The sequence below is a fragment of the Lagenorhynchus albirostris genome, chromosome 10, assembly GCF_949774975.1.
Source record: "Lagenorhynchus albirostris chromosome 10, mLagAlb1.1, whole genome shotgun sequence".
NCBI classification, from domain to species: Eukaryota; Metazoa; Chordata; class Mammalia; order Artiodactyla; family Delphinidae; genus Lagenorhynchus; species Lagenorhynchus albirostris.
The window spans coordinates 15,726,057-15,743,595 of NC_083104.1; the positions used below are offsets into that span (position 1 = coordinate 15,726,057).

The window sequence follows — 17,539 nt, forward strand, 5'->3', positions numbered from 1 at the left end:
GAAGGTTGATTTTTACATATACTGGTGCCCAGGACACATTTCAGGAAGACTCAGACACCAAACACTTTTATTACATGATTTTGGAGAAAACACAGATGTCCTCCTTTCCCAATGTATCTCCCACATGGCAGTGCCTCACAATGAATCTTTGCAACAAGAATTTTAAATCCACCATTTTAAATGCCACCATTCCTGGTATAAACATACAATATCATGTAATACCTTAGGAGGAGCCCTTATTATCTACTTTTCCACATGTTTACCTGAGGTAATAAGACACAGAACAGGTAAATCTGGTTGGACAACAGGGATGAGTGCTGGCCCTTGATGATGACCATAGTTAGAGAATCCTACTAATCCAGGGGGGTACTGACGGACATTGCACACATGGGAAATGAAGTCAAAGAGAGAAGAGAAAGGGTGTGCAATGGACTGAACGTGTGTGTCTCCCCCAGATTCGTATGTTGAAACCCTAATACAGATGTGATGGTATTTGGAGGTGTGGCCTTTGGGAGGGAATTAGATCATAAGGGTAGAGCCCTCATGAATGAGATTAGTACCCTTATAAAAGGGAAACTGGAGAACTCTCTTGGGCCCTTTCTGCCGTTCTCACTGTGACAATACAACAAGAAGTCAGCAGTCTGCAAACAGAAGATGGCTGGCACCCTGATCTCAGGCTTCTAGTCTCCAGAACTGTGAGGAATAAATTTCTGTTGTTCATAAGCCTCTCAGTCTGTGGTACTTTGCTACAGCAGTCCAAACTAAGAGGGGGTGCTGAAGGGGTCTGCCGGACTCAAAGGCAGCACAGTGTAGTAGTTAAGATCTTGTGGCTGGGGAGCAGATACTTCTGAGTTTAAGTCCCGGCTCAGCAACTTCCAGGCCATATTGTGTGACCCAGGACAAGGACGCCCCTACGTCTGTGACACTCAGCATTAAATGAGTATCATCATAATAGTACTTTCCTCAAAACACTGATGCAGAGATTGCAAAATGCATCATAAACATTTAATAAGTGATAGCTATTTAAGTGTTTGCCTGGCACAGCCTCAGTCCTGCGCAAAGCAGTTATTCAATAAAAGCTTTTTAATGATTGGTCGCTGTCAGTGTCTCATAGAACACACAATCAATCAATCAGCTAATCAATCAATGTGCACTGGAATTACGGAAGCTATGGAAAAAAATCTAATCTCTCTATCTTTGGGCAGGGCTATATTCAACCTTGGAAATATAATCGGTGAAGTTTTCAATACTTCCCCTACATTCACTGCATCCCTCAGCATATATATTAACTCTGAATTTGTTTTTAAAAAAAGAAATCAGCTATACGATAGTTCTCTTTTTTTTTTTCAAATAAGGAAATCTAAAAGCTGTAGAGTGGATTATGAACTTGGTTACATATCAGGGTATCTGCACTTTAATTCTGGTTTCACCACTGCCCAGCCCGCTATTTGACCTTGCTTCAGTTTTTTTTCCTCTATATAATGAGCTAGCAAACCTGTCACTTTTTGTCTGCCATGTTGTTGAAAAAGTCACATGAGATATGGGGCTTTTAAAATTCTTTAAAAAGCTCGAATAAGTACTCAAATAATGCAATACATGGTGATTTTTAAATAGAAATATTCAGAAGGAATCTTCCAAATGGATGGAAATGCAGTGTCAAGTGTCAAGAGTCTCAGAAAAGGTCAATACTTATCTTCCCCTTGAACCTTTGCACATGAGAGGTGTTATTTCCTTTGAACACATCAATATGTAAGACATCCCATAGTAAGCTGATATTCTATCACATTACATTCTTTAGTGGAGGTCTTCGACACAGAACAAACTGAATTCACAATCAACTCTAATAGCATCAAATCATCAAAAATTTCCACATTTTTCTCACCAATCTACCTTCTATTACACTGACTACGTCCCTTGGCCAGGGAACATACAAATTTCTCACATCAGGATGCTACCAATGCATCCCTGATCTATTTCCTCATCCTCTTTACCCTGACACCACTACACCAAAGAGAGGTACCCTCCAGAGACCCAAATATCCAGGTCGCAGTGACTTCAGGCTGCCAGAGGATTATTTGAGGGTGTCTCCACTTCCTGGGTACGACACCTGCAATCTCTAGAGTTAAAATCACCACTTACAGCAAAAGCTTTTGTTAGGGAGGAACCTCTGCTAAAAATGCAAGCCTGTTACCTTAGAAGAGAGAATATATCTTTTGCATTATTCTCTCTGCTGTAAAGCTCTCATCTTGGAAAGCAGAGATAATGCAAGGGAATAGACAAGTTTGTTTTGAAGTTTGAAGGCTGCAACTGAAACTCACCTCTGGCCATGAGCATGCCCACCTGGGGCAATGAAAGAGGAGCCGAGAAGGGAACAACAAAGAAAAAGAGGAAAAGATAGCCCTGAATGCAAATTTAATGATTCTCCATCTTGTCCTGCTTTTGGCGATTGGAGCTTTCTTCCTCCCCATTACCCACATTCTATACATTTGAAGCCTTCAAGGTGTGCTTCATATTCTTCATTAACCCCCCAGATTCAGATCCCTTCTCCACCTTTCTCCAGGCTGCTCTGTGCAGAGGGATCCAACTTCAGCAGGACACTTGCACCAGGCTCCCTTGTCCACTGCCTGCTGGTGGGTACAGCCACTGCGAGGAAGGAGCCGAAGATCTTGGGGTAGGAGACCAGTGTCCTGTTACTCAAGAATGGCTATGTTTCTCTAAAACCACAATTCCTGTCTGCAGCCTTCCCCAAAGCTATGGCTCTCACCTTCCAGTAAATTTTCTCTCTTGTCGTCCCACTGGACTAAGGGCAGTAACAGCCCCAGGGGTGCCTCTGCAGCCCTTGTTGGTTTCCCTCAACCCTGCCCAAAAAGATGTGGTCCCTTCTTTAAATGCCCTTCAATTGCCCCATTTGAGTACTACTTATATACAGGAAAAATCAAAGTGAAAGCAAGAGAGTGCCAGGTTTTATCCAGAGAAGATGAAAAACTCTGGGTCCTTTAAGACTGCCAAGGGGACACGTTACCCAGTTCCAGCCAGTGGTACTCTCTGTCACCTGGGCATTCAGGTCCAATATTCCAAAAACATCAAGTTTTCCAAGGTAAGTCAGAAATATGAATTTTATGTGAAATATCTGGGTTTTAAATATTGGCTCAAATATTTCTTAAACATGCCTCAGGCCAAATAACACACATGTAGGCTGGGTTCAGTCCAAGGGACACAGGGTTGGATCTTAAATAGACTACGGTGCCTCTTCTTAAAAAAAAAAAAAAAAAATCTGCTTTTCCTTATAATGCAGAATTATAACAAGAAAGGTAGAAATTCTCATCTATACAGCTCTTTCCTACTCAATTATTTAGTCCAAAAACAACCACCTTCCCTCCCTCATTTGAAATCTCAAGGCGAAAAGAGAGAAACAACCAGAACTCAAAAGTGACAGGAATCTTGATATCTGGGTCTGTTCTAAATGTATGAATCTAATCAAATTATTTAATTTCTGTATGGCTCTCTCCATTCATCCACAAAATCAGGATAATGACTTTTTTCCTACCATCTTCACAGAGACATTTGGCTGAAAAATGAAATACATAGTAAATGAAAAGCACATTTGAGCTCTTCAGAGAATAAAGTGCTGTCTAAACCAAAGGGATTAGTAAGAAAAACCTCAGAGGTTTATCAGAGCTCTTCTTTTTCAACCACATTTCATTATGCCAAGGTAACCGTGAGTCAATGCCTCAGGCCAACATGATATTATAGAAGACCTACCCAAATCTAAGGCGGTGGCTCTCAACTCTTGCATCAGAATCTCACCGGAAGCTTTCAAAAATCCACATGCCTGATGACCACCTCCAGGGATTCTTATTGAACTGATCTGGGTTGCTAGTTTTAAGAAAAGCTCTCCAGGTGATTCTCATTTCAGCCAAGCCTGAAAACTACTACTCAGGATCTTTCAAAGATGTGAAACAATCACAACCAGTATATGTGCAGATAATTGATGTATATGTGCATAAAATTGATGTAGGTGTCAACCCATGTTCCATACTTTTAATGATAATAATATAATAAGCTCATACTTATTCATATACATAGATACACACTTATGTCTATCTCTCTTTTATCCATTCATACACTGAGCATGGAGTAACTATTATAATAAAAAAGCCAGAATTTAATGAATGCTTAATGAGTTCTAATAAGTTGTCTACATAGACTGCCCCATATAACGCTCATAATAACACACGTGAGCTGGGTATGGATATTACTCCTCATTTCCATAGATGAAATCAGTCTCAGGGAGGTTCAAATGACTCAGCCAGGGCCACACATTGAGGAGTTCACAGAACTGGATTTGGAAGCCTGGCAGCCTGACTATTACAGCCACACCAGTCTGCTTCCCACTGTGACAGAATCTGTAGGGTTTATGAGATGCACAGAATGAAGCATGCGCCCGCAAAAGGCTTTACCATCTGAGGAGGGAATTACGATGCACGCTAACATTCACAGGCTGAATAGGAAAATGGTATATTGTAGTCCCTGGAGTCAGGGAGAGGTGGACTGAAAGATGGGCAATGGCTGGCTTTGCTAAGCTGCTACTTCACAACTATAGGGGAAATGAGATGCACCCAAACATCTGAGGAGAGAATGTGATAAGACCACCTGGAGAAGAAACCCTGGTCAAAGAACAGAGTGCATTTATATATTTGCCATTCAGCACATTTATTATTCTTATCATCTCCCAGTATCACTTGGATTGAATGTTTATGCCCCCCTAAATTTACCAAATTATCATGTCAATCATGACTTTTGAAGACTTCACCTCAGTTCGAAATTTATTGCTGATTCTTACTGAAAAATTGTGTACACACAATTTTAACATACACACATACACACACACAGACACACACACTCCCAATAATTTGACTTCCAAAGAGGTACACAAGTTGCAATCTTTTGGTAGTAATAAACTAATGTGAAAATTAAGTAAACATTTTTTACGGAAAATTTTTAAAAACTGAAAACAGAATATTCTCTTTGTATTTTTACTACCTAATCACAGTGGAAAGGTAAGCAGGATCATTTTTCATCCACAATACATAAAATCTAAATTAGTTATGGTCTATTTGTGCACTGACTAAAAACATTCGTTAACAAAACAGAATTTTCTAGTTTACTGGATAAATATACCAGGAGAAATTGCAGAATAATGTTAGGTTGCCAAGCAACCACTGCTCTACTCCCTCATTCATCAAGCTTCTTATCCCAGTGCTAGAGAATTCCAACCGATTTGTTTCTTGGGAAAATTACAGTGACTTTCGGTAACACAATAACACTTCTATTCTCAGAAGATAAACTTAGATGTTCTTTTGATCAAAGAGATGTGTTAATTCATTATTCTCTACATGGTGCTAATGAGAAAGCTATAATTAACTAACTATACTAGTGCGACACATAAAATAAACTGCAGTAATTAGTAATGTTTAAGGTTTTAACCAGATTCCCAAATCAGAAAATACAGAATCTTTCCTCCAATAAAGATGTAGAGAAAGGAGAAATCACCATAACTAATTAAATTGAGAATTGTTTCCATTCTCTACCCTCTCCCCCCAAAAAAAGGGATAGAGGCACGTGACTGCCAAATTGTGAGAGATTTCACTTTAATAGCAAAGAAAATGGCTCAATGCCAATTCTACTTGTAGGTAGACATAAAATGCCGGAGAATACTGTAATCTTTTCTTTGAAAGAATGCTTAGCACAATATTTTTCCAGGAATGAAAAGAAAGAATATTAGGCTTTCACTCATTAGCCGTGTTAATTTAGCATATTGTATGTAAATCACCATAATAATTGCATTCCCTTCATACGGAATTAGTTAGTTAGAATGAAGCTGTAATCAAAATGTTCATAATTGAAAATATAGTATTCGCGGTCTCGTTTTGAAAAAATAACAAGGAACACTGATTGAATCAGATAATACAGTACATCACTGAAAACAGCCTTGGTATAGAGACAAGTTGGTCCTCTAGATTATACCTTAGCATGTCAATTAGCTCCCCAGATTCAGGACTCAACACTTCTGGATCTGTCATGATGAATGGGTTTTTATTTTTACCCTTTGTCTTCAGCCTAACTTAAACTTTCCATGTGCATTACTGCTTAAATTTTTAGGGAAAATACAAAATAGTGAAAAGCTAAATTTTGTTTCTAAAAAGTATTAGACTCTATGGCACTGCTGGCTGTCATAAGTCAAAGTGCAAAATAATTTCCAATAAATGAAACATTTAATGCCAATGCTCCTGGGAAAGAATGTGTAAATGATCACATGAATTTCAGGCAAGCTGTCACACTAATTCCTCAAGGCACCCTTTAAAGATGACATATTCACTGTGAAGAAGGGGGTGTTGGTTGTCGTGCAAAAGTCAAACTTGACTCAATACTCTGCTATCTGAATTGATATTCACAGAGCTTCCTGACACTCATTTCTTCAAATCTAATGCCATTAGCTACCCTCTATTACTTAATTTTCTTTTATGAGATAAAAACTAGTAGAATCTTAAATCAGTCTTAAATCATTACTTTTATTTATAATTCTCCATTAAAAAAAATGAATCAGGCTAAAATATTTCAAAAAAGCAATTTTGGGTCAAACAACCTGCTATCTTCAAAGAATTCAGAAGTTAACTATAAAAATCAAGCTCCTATCCAGCAAACATTTTCCTAGGTGAGGTCTATTTTGTAAAATCATAAGGAGCTTTGTGACGGTGACATCTGTCTGGTTTTACTTGCTTCAGCGTCATCAAAACTTGCCAATATTTTAATAAGCAAGTAATTTAAAAATGAATTTAATACTACTTCATTTAATGGGATGAATTAACTTTAAGGTAATAAATACATTATGTGCAATATCAAATCCTGTCAGACCTGTAATTAGGTCAATGGGGTGTATAGTTTGCTCATCACCAGATATGTTGGAGCACCTATATAACCAAGAGTAGTAATAAACGTCCGTAGCCTTTTCTTTAAAGGGAAGGGCCCATGAGATGCAACAGAGAACAATCTGGAAAACACAGATTAATCATCACAGTCCTGCACTTCTGCAGTGACGAGTACAAACATGCTCGGAAAGAGATTTTAATGAACTTTCTTAGCCAGTACTCACACCTGCCCAGACATAATTATTTGTCTCCATTTATTCACTGACAGTATTCAGGAGCTTGTGAGGAATGATTATACACTGTGTGCCCTGCCGTTCCTAGAGGTGAGTCCACTGCAGCACTTAAGGCCATAAAATGGAAAGCCATGTTATACACTAGACTCGAGAACCAAGTTAAATTTTGAAAGCCACAGGGTGGTCCATTATAAAGAGAATGAAATTAAGACAAAGCCAATTGCAACATTAGCAGGTGAAAGAGGAAACATTTTTACACACAAAGCGGTAAAAGCAACTGTTTTTTTCTTGTCACTAAAAGTTTCCCCCAGTAGCTTTCTAAGCTTCTCTCTCCATCCAGTTGGTCAGTTTATATCTTCCAATCTGCTCCAAAGCAACGCTTTGTAGGAGTAGGACTGGCCAGTAATATTAATGTCAATTGATGGTCTCCAAAAGTAGAAATTAGTATTTTGCCTTCAATAAAAATGCAGAGTAATGAGAACACGCCGTATCTAATTGAGGACTAACTTATAATAAAAGTAACGGCATCAGCAACCATAACTTTTAGTGTTCATTATGCATCAGACACTGAGCTAAACTGTCTACTGGAATTCTCTCATTCCAGGCGCTCAAAAACCCTAAAAGGAAGGTACTGATATTATCCCTATTATTCAAAAGGGGAAACTGGGGGACGGGGTCGATAAATGTCTCGTCCAAAAGCACACATCTCAGAGACCATGGACCTGAAATTCGAACGCACGTGAGCACGGCGAGAGCCTTTGCCTTGCACGAGCCCAGGTGGCTCACCAGTTGCCCAACTCCGCGCGCACGCGCAAATGTGCCCCCCACCTGGGGCGTTCCCGTGAGCGCGCCATCGCGCGCGCACGTGCCAGGCGCCGCTTGCCAGCTCTGGGGGCTCTTTGGGAGCTCACGCGGGCGGGGCTGGAACCCCGCGCCCCTCGAGTTGGGCTGGACCTGGATCTTCCTCCCCGCCTTGCCGCCCTGCTGTGTCACTACACACCCGCCTTCAGCCGCTCACCTCCCACCCCTTCCCCTGCCCGCCCTTCGGCGGACAGCCCGACCACCCACCCTGCGCTCGCCCCAGGGCGCGGCTCCGGGCGTGGGTACCTGAGCTAGCGCGGCGGAGGCTTCTTGGGCCCTGGCTTGTCGCAGGAATTCCTCAGTCCTGCCCTTGCACAAGAAAGTGAGGCTCGCAGCGGGCAAAAGGAGTGGGAATGAAGGGACTGGCTAGCGTTCCCCAGCCTCCTGGCTCCAGTCTCTGCTCTCCAAATTAATCACTTTCTCCCTGCTCCCTCCCCACGCACAGTCTCACTCAAAAAAAAAAAAAAAAAAGAAAAAGAAAAGGAAGGAGGAGAGGCACAAAGAGGAAGAAGGGACCTTCCATGACTGGCATCTCTAGCTCCCTCAGCTTCGCTACCAGGGAGCCATGGCAACACGCCCCCAGCCTGACCCCTCGCCCCCTCGGTGGCCTGGGGAGGTGGAGCTCCTAAACCTCCCAGTTTTCTCGCCCCCCAACCCAGCTGTCCACAGATCTCCCTTTTCCAGCTGGCGTCGCGTACCGAACCCCAGCGGGATCTGGAATCCTCCCCTGAGAGTGGGAGCAAGACAGTGGGGCGGGGGTGTTGGCGGAAGAGAACTGAGCCTTACGACCCAAGAGATGGTAAGGGGCAGAGAGGAGTGAAGCCAGGACTGACCCCAAACCCAGCTGGACCTCGCAGCCCCCTCTCGGGAGAGGGCTGGAATCTCCAGGAGGGTCTGGAATCCTCTCCAGAGGGTAGGAAGAGATGCTGGTAAGGGAGGTTGGAGGAAAGACAAGAGGGTCAACCTACCCGTGACCAGGCGGAGAAACTGGGAGCCGGAGGATTCGAGGACCCGTTTACTCCGTCCGACTGACCGGAGGGGTCTGAATCCAGCCTCAGCCTCCAGGGGGCGGGGCTGGGAAAGGGGGTGTCTCTAACTGGCTTAAGGCTGAGGGACCTCGGACCACCCTACTTCGTGCAACAACGGAGCCCTGATTGCACACCATCTCCGACCCACAAGGAGTTGACCCCCTCCCCCCAGGAGCAAACCACTTACCCTCCTGCTGTCTCGCTCAAAGATTTGGGGAGCCCCCAGGGCTAACGAAACAAACGCAAACTGACCCTCACCCCGGACACACCGGAGTCGCTTCCTGCACCAGATCCGTTCAGTACCTTCCCTCGGGAAAACCTCTCCCTCAGGCTGGCTTGGAACGAGAGAGGGACGTGGGGGTCCAGCAGCTCCCGGCGGATCCACGGGAGTTTCTGGCCGGCCGCTCCCAGCTGATCTGCACGCGGGTCTGCCCGCGGAGATGCCGCTGCGCCCCGCCCACCGCCGGCAGTGGCCGAGAGGACGCGGACCTGTTCTGGCTTGCGCTCCGCTCCACGCCCACCCGGTAGAGGCTGGTTCGCGCCTCTCCTCTCTCCGCTGGTTCTGCTCCGCTACCCCTCACCCACGCCGCTTATTTTCCTTCCCTTTGCACACTCCCGTGGGACAGGGAGAGTTACAGGCTTAAGACTTTTATTTCATGGTGAAAAGCAAGGGACGAAGCCAAAACTTGTTCGCCATTTTCCACATCTATGGTCAAAGAGGTCAAAAGATCGCTGCCCCTTTTGTCTGGAAAAAAGAAATTTTAAAGAAACTCCTCCTCCTCCCGAGAGTTCCAGTCAGTACATATTCCAGACACGGGTCGCCGGTCTGGTTTTCTCTCAGTGCTGCGTGTTGAAGGGGTGTGATGCCATGGACCTATTAAAAATAATTCTTTTTGCTTTCCTTCCTCATTTAGAGGCGTGATGGGGCGTGCTATTTAATTTACAAATGATGCTACTTCCATAAACTGCCAAATTATTGTATACATAAATTTACGCACCTTCTTCTGTTACCATTTTAAAAACATTGTTCTAACACTTACGGTCTATAATTTTACCATATTGTTCCCTAACATTTTTTTCCTATTTATTCTGTATTAATTCACTATTATAAAGTAGAAGAAAGCCCTGCGTGCTTATTTCCATTGCAAAAGGCCACTTCTGATGCCTTATCAATTCCACCAAAAAAAGCAAATTTTATTTTAGGATTCCAAAATTAATCTGGGAAAGTTACAGTCCTTGCAGTATAAGTGGTTTATATACCCCTTTCATTTTTTTCTCCACTGTGATCATATTTTCCAAAATTTTCACACAGTACTACGTTTTTTTAAAAAATCCTGTTGAATTTAAGTTCTCTTTGATGGTTAGAGAATCATTGACTTCTAATTTTTACTCTAGTAAGGCAGTGAGATTGACCTTACAGTCTGGTTTTGTTCTCATGTAGTGCATTGAACAATGAGGACATTTAGAGCTGTGAGCTACCCTCAGAGCTGGATGCCGCTATAGTGAGCAGCAAGGGGAAGGCAACTCAGGATTCAGCTTCAGAAGCAACTGAATAAAATATTTTGAAAAGGAATAAATGAACTTTTAATTTTAATAATTGCTAACCTTGAAGCCCCAATTCTGTCAGTTCATGTGTGGGCATAGCTCTTACTGACTGCATCACAAATTGCAAATGCAAGTGAGGGCAGGATTTGTCCTGAGTTTAAATTGAACTGCTGGAGTAATTTCTTTGCCTGAGGCCTCATTATTCACGTGGCATGTCTTCTAAAGTAGAAACAAAGATAGAATATTGAATAAAATTCCAACAGGGAAAATACTGTGTCTGTAGGAAAACATTTCCAAGGTCAAGGAGACACAAAGCTAACTTGATCTCGGGAGTTTACCACCTTCTGGATAAACATCTGCTGAGCAAAAGACTCAGAACTCCATCCTGGCCAAACCAACAGAATACTGAAACATATTGTTCTTCTGTTCTCTATGATGAGTTTGCTTGACATCTGGATCATTATTTTAAAAACAAATGTTTATTGAGCACCTACTATTTATCAGTCATTGTCCTAGGTGCTGGGTACAGTGGAAAACTCAACAGGCAAGGCCAGTTGCGTCTTTTTAAATCAACTGTCCAAAGATATATAAAAGAATACCAAAGTATAATACCTGAAACAAGAAGATGAAGTGTCAGCTCTTAAATATGGGTTTTTATTAAAAGGAAAATAACAATAACATACTTCTGAGCCTCTGGCACTGCATATAAATTAGGAAATACCCAAAGAGTAAACCCGTGGCTTACCAGGGACAGCCATTAAGTCAGCATATACACAAAAAACTTTACTCCAGGCAGCTACATTTTAAGAAAGAAGTGAGAAAGAAGAAAAAGATAGGTAAGGAAAAGGGAAGAAAGGGAGGGACAGACGGTGGGAGGAAGGAAGAGAGGGAGGAAGACAGGCAAATGATTAACCAAGAAAGGAAAACAGTATTGAGAACAAGAAAGTATTTTAGGCAACTAAAGGAAGTTTTTTTTTTAAAAGGAATACAAAATGGAGGCAGTGACTTAAACTTCCACATCCAAGAAACACCTCATAGCTCTTACCTCCAAGGATAAGTTCATATTTTTAATACATATTTAAGGGCAGGCAACCAATCTAGGCTTTCCTGTCCCAAGAAACTTGCTGCTTTGAAACCCTCTCTTGGCTCCCATTCTCCTGTCTGACACTTTGTTCAGCACATTTCCCACTCTACAAACAATCCTAATCTATCAGGCATCACGCCTTTGCACGTGGGTGCTGCAGAAAGACTAGATACTTATGTCACGTAAAAATTTGATTGCATTAGCCTTGAAAGGTGTGAATTGCTCTCTCACAATGGAGGAACACCACGTAAAATAAAAATTCAACTATTAAATCACAAATGAAGGGGAGAAAAGGAGTTCTTTCATGAATAGAAGCAGAAGGTGAGAGAGATAGGCCAGTCATCTGGAAAAAAGAGAAAAGGTATTAAAAGCTGGGGTATTTTTTAGCTTTTACTGCTAATTTACTACTTACCCCGGCCTGAACCATCATTTGGTATCATTCCCAGAGTAGGGCCATTGGAGGAATACTGCCTTTTGGCAAAGCCCAGTAGCTAGGGATATGGCATCACTCCTAGAAAAAATTGTTTAGCAGAAGAGCTGTAGTTTTGGAAATGGCATTTCAGTCTATCAGTTCAGAATAGTCACAGATCGACAGAGGTTTTCTGGCCAACTGCTATAAAAAAGGAAAGCCGGATGTTCCACTGAGGGATAAACCCTCAAAGGCAACCTTGGAAGTACAAAGCAGCCACCTTCGGCTTAGATATTAATCAAGCTAAAGAAGACCGTATTAACTCTGAGGACTTAAAATGACAGAGTCGATACTCCTTTAACCTGTCCTTTAATGTGAGAACAAACGACATGTGTTAAAAATCAAAGGGCAATAATTCTGGAACAAATAAAAAGATAAAATCTTGTATTTCATTCTGTGGATCATTAATATGTGTGATTCACCCTTAGGAGGTCATGGAACCAGATACTTTAACTGGATTCTAAAAGGGCTAGCTAATGTTATGGTCATTAATAACATTATACTTACATAGCTAAGACATTGCTTGTATTTTTCCAAATCTCAGGCTTCAGGGCATTTGTTGATTTCTTGTGGAGATCAGAAAGATTTCCTATCCTCCAACCAGAAACGCCCAACTGACAATTATGGCCAGCTCACTTTCCTATTGGTGATTGCTCTAAAGTCCTAGTCAATCAAATTTTGTCTCAAAGACCTGTGAACTGTGTTATAGAATGAATTCACATTTATTGCGGGAAAACACTGGTATTTTGGGAGGGTGGGAATTTTCATCTAAACCTCTCTACTTCCAACATAATATAAAATCTTTTCAATCTGATAGGGACCTCAGATAAAATATTCTCCTACAACTTCTTTTTATATTGATACCTGAGATGGGTAAGGTTCAGAAATTTTCTCAAGGTTGTACAACCAGTTAGTGGCCTAGAAAAAATTGAAAGATCTCCTAGTTTTTAATCTTGTGTCATTTTAGAATATGACAAGCCACTGCCATCTTGGAAGATAATTTTATTTATTCCAATTCTGCTACAGCAAATAAACGTAGGCTGAATAGTCAGATGGTGAGTGATACCACAAGAATAAGGGTATTTGTCTCTGACATTTACAGAGACAAATAGTTTAGTCGAAGTAAAGGACTTAGTTTATCCTTTTTCCCTGTCTATTTTGTCCAGTTGATTTTGGACAATAGGTTTTACCACTGTCAACATGAAGTAAACATGTTAGAGAAAAAGGAGAGAACCGGTGGCTCTCCTTAATATAAGACCTTGTGGCAGGGGACTTCCCTGGTGGCACAGTGGTTAAGAATCCGCCTGCCAGTGCAGGGGACATGGGTTTGAGCCCTGGTCCAGAAGGATCCCACATGCCACAGGGCAACTAACCCCGTGCTCCACAACTACTGAGCCTGTGCTCTGCAGCCCGTGAGCCACAACTACCGAGCCCGCGAGCCACAACTACCGAGCCCACATGCCACAACTACTGAGCTTACACTCTAGAGCCCGTGCTCGGTGATAAGAGAAGCCACTGCAATGAGAAGCCCGCGCACTGCAACGAAGAGTAGCCCCCGCTCGCTGCAACTAGAGAAAGCCTGTGCGCAGCAACAAAGACCCAATGCGGCCAAAAATAAATAAAATTTAAAAAAAAAAAAAAAGGACCTTGTGGCAGGATGTTGTTTGCTCTCCTCCCTTCTCCTGCCTCACCCCCAAATCTGTTCCTTCTGTTTTTTTTTCTTCCTGGGCACATGGCCACCTACCAAAAGACTACATTTCCCAGTTTCCCTCGTGACCAAGTTTGAACCCAAGACTAAGTTCTCACTAAAGCAACATGAGGAGAAATGTAATTGGCAACTTCCAGGTCATCTACTTAAAAATAATCTAGCTTCACAGCCCTTTTACCTTCTAGCTAGCCTGCAGTGGTAAAAGTTTTATGTTGAAGAAGACAAAAAAACACCCCTTAGCCTGAGTCGCTGGATGACTCCATGGATTGGAGCCCACTTCTTACCAGGAAATGACTTTATCTCTTCTTTGAGCCAATGTCTTTGGGGTCTCTTTATTATAACCGTTTAACCTTTTCCCTAACTAATACAATTGTGATCTCTGTCATCAGAATGATTTCAGAATAGTAAAGGAAAATAATAATGGAAGCTGCAGTGGACAGTGCTATTTTTTTGTTTGCCTGGCATTTATCTGCATTCATAGACCTCAACCAGCTTTAGAGCTCAACCCCCTGTGTTTATATGGCTGAGTTAAGGCTAAGTGCAATGCTTCTTATCTACCTCTGGTCCAGGTGACACAGGCATGAACAACCAATATTTTCTATCCCTCTGATCAGAGCAATGAAAGGCAGATTCAAAAGGAGCCAATGAGAGACCTACCTTGGACTCACTCTGAGCAATGGGGATAAAAACAGGATTGCTCAGCAGGCATGAGGTAAGTGAGGCTGTTTTTTATCAACACTGAGAGCACGCCTGACAATGAAGGCACCGCAGGGAAAAGAAAAGGAGAGAGACAGTTACTTGACATTCTTATTTGAAGACTTAGATCTTCAAATAAGCTGAAAGTTCATTGTTTATTAAAAGCTGAAACTGGAATACATCTTGACTCTGTAGCTAGGTGAGCGGAAAAATATTTTACATAAAATAGTTTGTATTGGTTTCCTGTTTCTTGTGATCGAAATCATTTTTATTCACTATAAATGCCCAAGTAAGATTATTCTCTTGGGATAAGTTGTTTCGTAAAAGGGATGTGCATGGCAAAGTGTTTTCCTTTCATGAGATCACCGATCTGATTGGCAATGACCCCCTGAAATACTCTGTCCAAAGGATTCCACCCTATATCTGAGTTCAGCAGGAAAGGACAAAGTGATTTACTAATGATGCCTGTCGTTGATATTACACAAGAAATGATTCTCATGTGCCACAGGTATTTGTCATCCTTGTTTTAAGTCATTCTTAAAGTTTCGCATAAATCTAGATGTATGTGGACTTTACTTTTGTAAAAAATTATGACATAATAGTACATTCTCTGGGGGCACATTTTTAGCTCTTTAAAAATGAGCCATGGACCAATTAGTCCTCTCCCTGTAGTGTTAAGTGGACATAATTCATGCTTTCATTTGACTTTTTTCCTGCAAAATAAACAAATTAATTAGCAGAGATGCATTTAAAGCACAAATTGCTAGTATGTTATATTGTGTTAACAGAAACCATAACTCAATTATTTAGTCATTGCACTGGATTTATTTTCTTTCAGGGGTTAAAAGAGACTTATCAATCGATTTTTTCATGTTGTTTTTCAGAAATATGATAAACAGACAAACTCAGTAAGGCATTCCAAACCCTATGCCACAGTACAATAAGCTCACAGCAAGGATTCTGAATCCCCTGTTTGTATTGACACAAAAGATTTGCCTTATCATATAGGCATTGGTTCTTCTATCTTCCGCTGTATCTTTTGTGTTTCTCACTCAGGTAGTTTTTTGCCAGCTTATGCTAAAACATTTAAGGACACAGAACTACAGGCACGAGTGTTACATAACCCTTATATTTGCCGATATATAGTGTTTCCTCCAAACAAGCAAAATTTATTGGCTTATATTCTTTTTCCTATTGCTCAGTCCATCGCACTAATACAAATGGGAAACATGGTTAAACTTTTTCCTATCTTGTATAAAGAAGCCAGCATAAAAGTTTCCTAAAATTAAGCAGCTTTTAATATCCTCAAATATAAGTAAAGGAAGAAATTTGATGATGCAAGTCTGGAATATTCCAGGGTCCCTAAAATATTCTGATACAGTATCCAAAGAAGACATACATGAATTGACAAGTACCATGAATATATGCAATGTAGATAATAACGAACAACCATAGCACATAAATCAAAGTAAATAACTTGATAATATTTTGGCTAATGAAAATAAACAAAACAAAACAAAAAAGCAAAGCCCGAATATAATTGCATTACCCAATTTTAGGACAGACACCATTTTAGACACCATTAATTCATGCAACCATTTTAGGAAAAAATAATTACATTACGTATTATTGTTTTAAAATTAAATAATAAAATTAGCAATTATACTCAATAAGTTTAAGGATGTCCATAAATTTGGACCCAGGATTCCCACTTCTACGGCTCTATACAACGTAAATAACCTGAAATACAGGTAACTCAATATGCCCATAAATACTCAATGATAAAATTAATTATAAATACATGAGAACATAATTACCAGGTTGAATTATATGAAATTGTTCCTATGTCAGTCCTGCAAACATGGTGATTTCACACTGTTCAACCTAATGAATTATTCTGCAACCTTATGATGATTAAACAGTCTAAAATTATATTTTTAAAGATTGGTAATGTAAGAAATTCTTTCCAGTGTAAAGTTGTGGAATTCTAGTTATGGTTCCTTTCAGGACCAACCCCCCTGTAGATAAAAACTGTAAAGAGTGCTCGCTTCGGCAGCACATACACTAAAATTGGAACGATACAGAGATTAGCACGGCCCCTGCGCAAGGATGACATGCAAATTTGTGAAGCGTTCCATATCTTTCTGTTTAAAAAATTATATATATGTAGAACTGGGGGGTTTGAATACTCATTAGATATTTGGTAATATTAAGGAATTATTGTTAATTTTGTGGTTGTGATAATGATATTGTGGGGGTTTTTTTTAATCCCTATCTAGAGATACATGCTGATATATTTAAAACAAAATAATATGATGTTGGGAGTCATTCAAAATAATCTGGGATGAGGGGTGAGTAGTAGCATTATTGTTGAAACAAGATTGTCTATGAGTTAACTGTTGGAAGCTGGGTGACAGGTCATGGTGGAGGGGGTCCTCAAACTCTTCTCTCTTTTGCTTATGTTTGAATTTTCCATAATAAAAACTTAAAAATAAAATAAAAACAAGCAAGCAAACAAAAAAACTGTAAAGAATGGATAGAATATAAACGTAATAACTGAAAGCGCTGGAAGGTTTTCCCAAACAGGCAGATGCTGGAAAGGGTAGCAGAAGAAGGAAACAGCACTGGATGAGTTTCCTATTTTATAGCTTTTAACCAGAGGGCAGGACCCAGTCTGTCAGCTAGATCAACAGAAATTTTCCAACCTCAAAGAGAGAGACAAGATTGGAGGGAGAAAAACGAATGCAGCTTCAAAATACTTAATATGTGTATAATTGGAGTCCCAAAAGAAGAGAGAAAGATGGGGCATAAAATATATTTGAAGAAATAATGGCAAAGATTTACCGAAAGTGATGCAAGTCAGAAATGTATAGATTCAAGGAATTCAGCAATGCTATAGCAGAATAAATACAAAGAAAACCCCACCTAGGAGCATAGTAATTAAGCTGCTAAAAAACAAAGAGTAAAAGAAAACCTTGAAAGAAGA

General features: G+C 40.7%; 1 protein-coding gene and 1 non-coding gene across 7 annotated transcripts in view; one reads left to right on the forward strand and one right to left on the reverse strand.

Moving 5' to 3' along the window:
• The window catches only part of CHL1 (cell adhesion molecule L1 like), a 194,788-nt gene extending 185,350 nt beyond the window's left edge, over positions 1-9,438 (reverse strand). For 2 of the 6 annotated variants that reach the window (XM_060161334.1, XM_060161333.1), the window contains exon 1: positions 9,321-9,431. The gene's annotated coding sequence lies outside the window, so the exon portion shown is untranslated. Of the gene's footprint in view, positions 1-9,320 lie in introns of all 6 variants that reach the window. The other 4 variants (XM_060161338.1, XM_060161335.1, XM_060161337.1 and 1 more) reach the window with 3 other exon arrangements.
• Positions 9,439-16,593: 7,155 nt separating this feature from the next.
• Positions 16,594-16,697, forward strand: LOC132528341 (U6 spliceosomal RNA). The gene has a single exon (XR_009543212.1). It is a non-coding gene; the product is annotated as a U6 spliceosomal RNA (small nuclear RNA).
• The last annotated feature ends 842 nt before the right edge of the window (positions 16,698-17,539 follow it).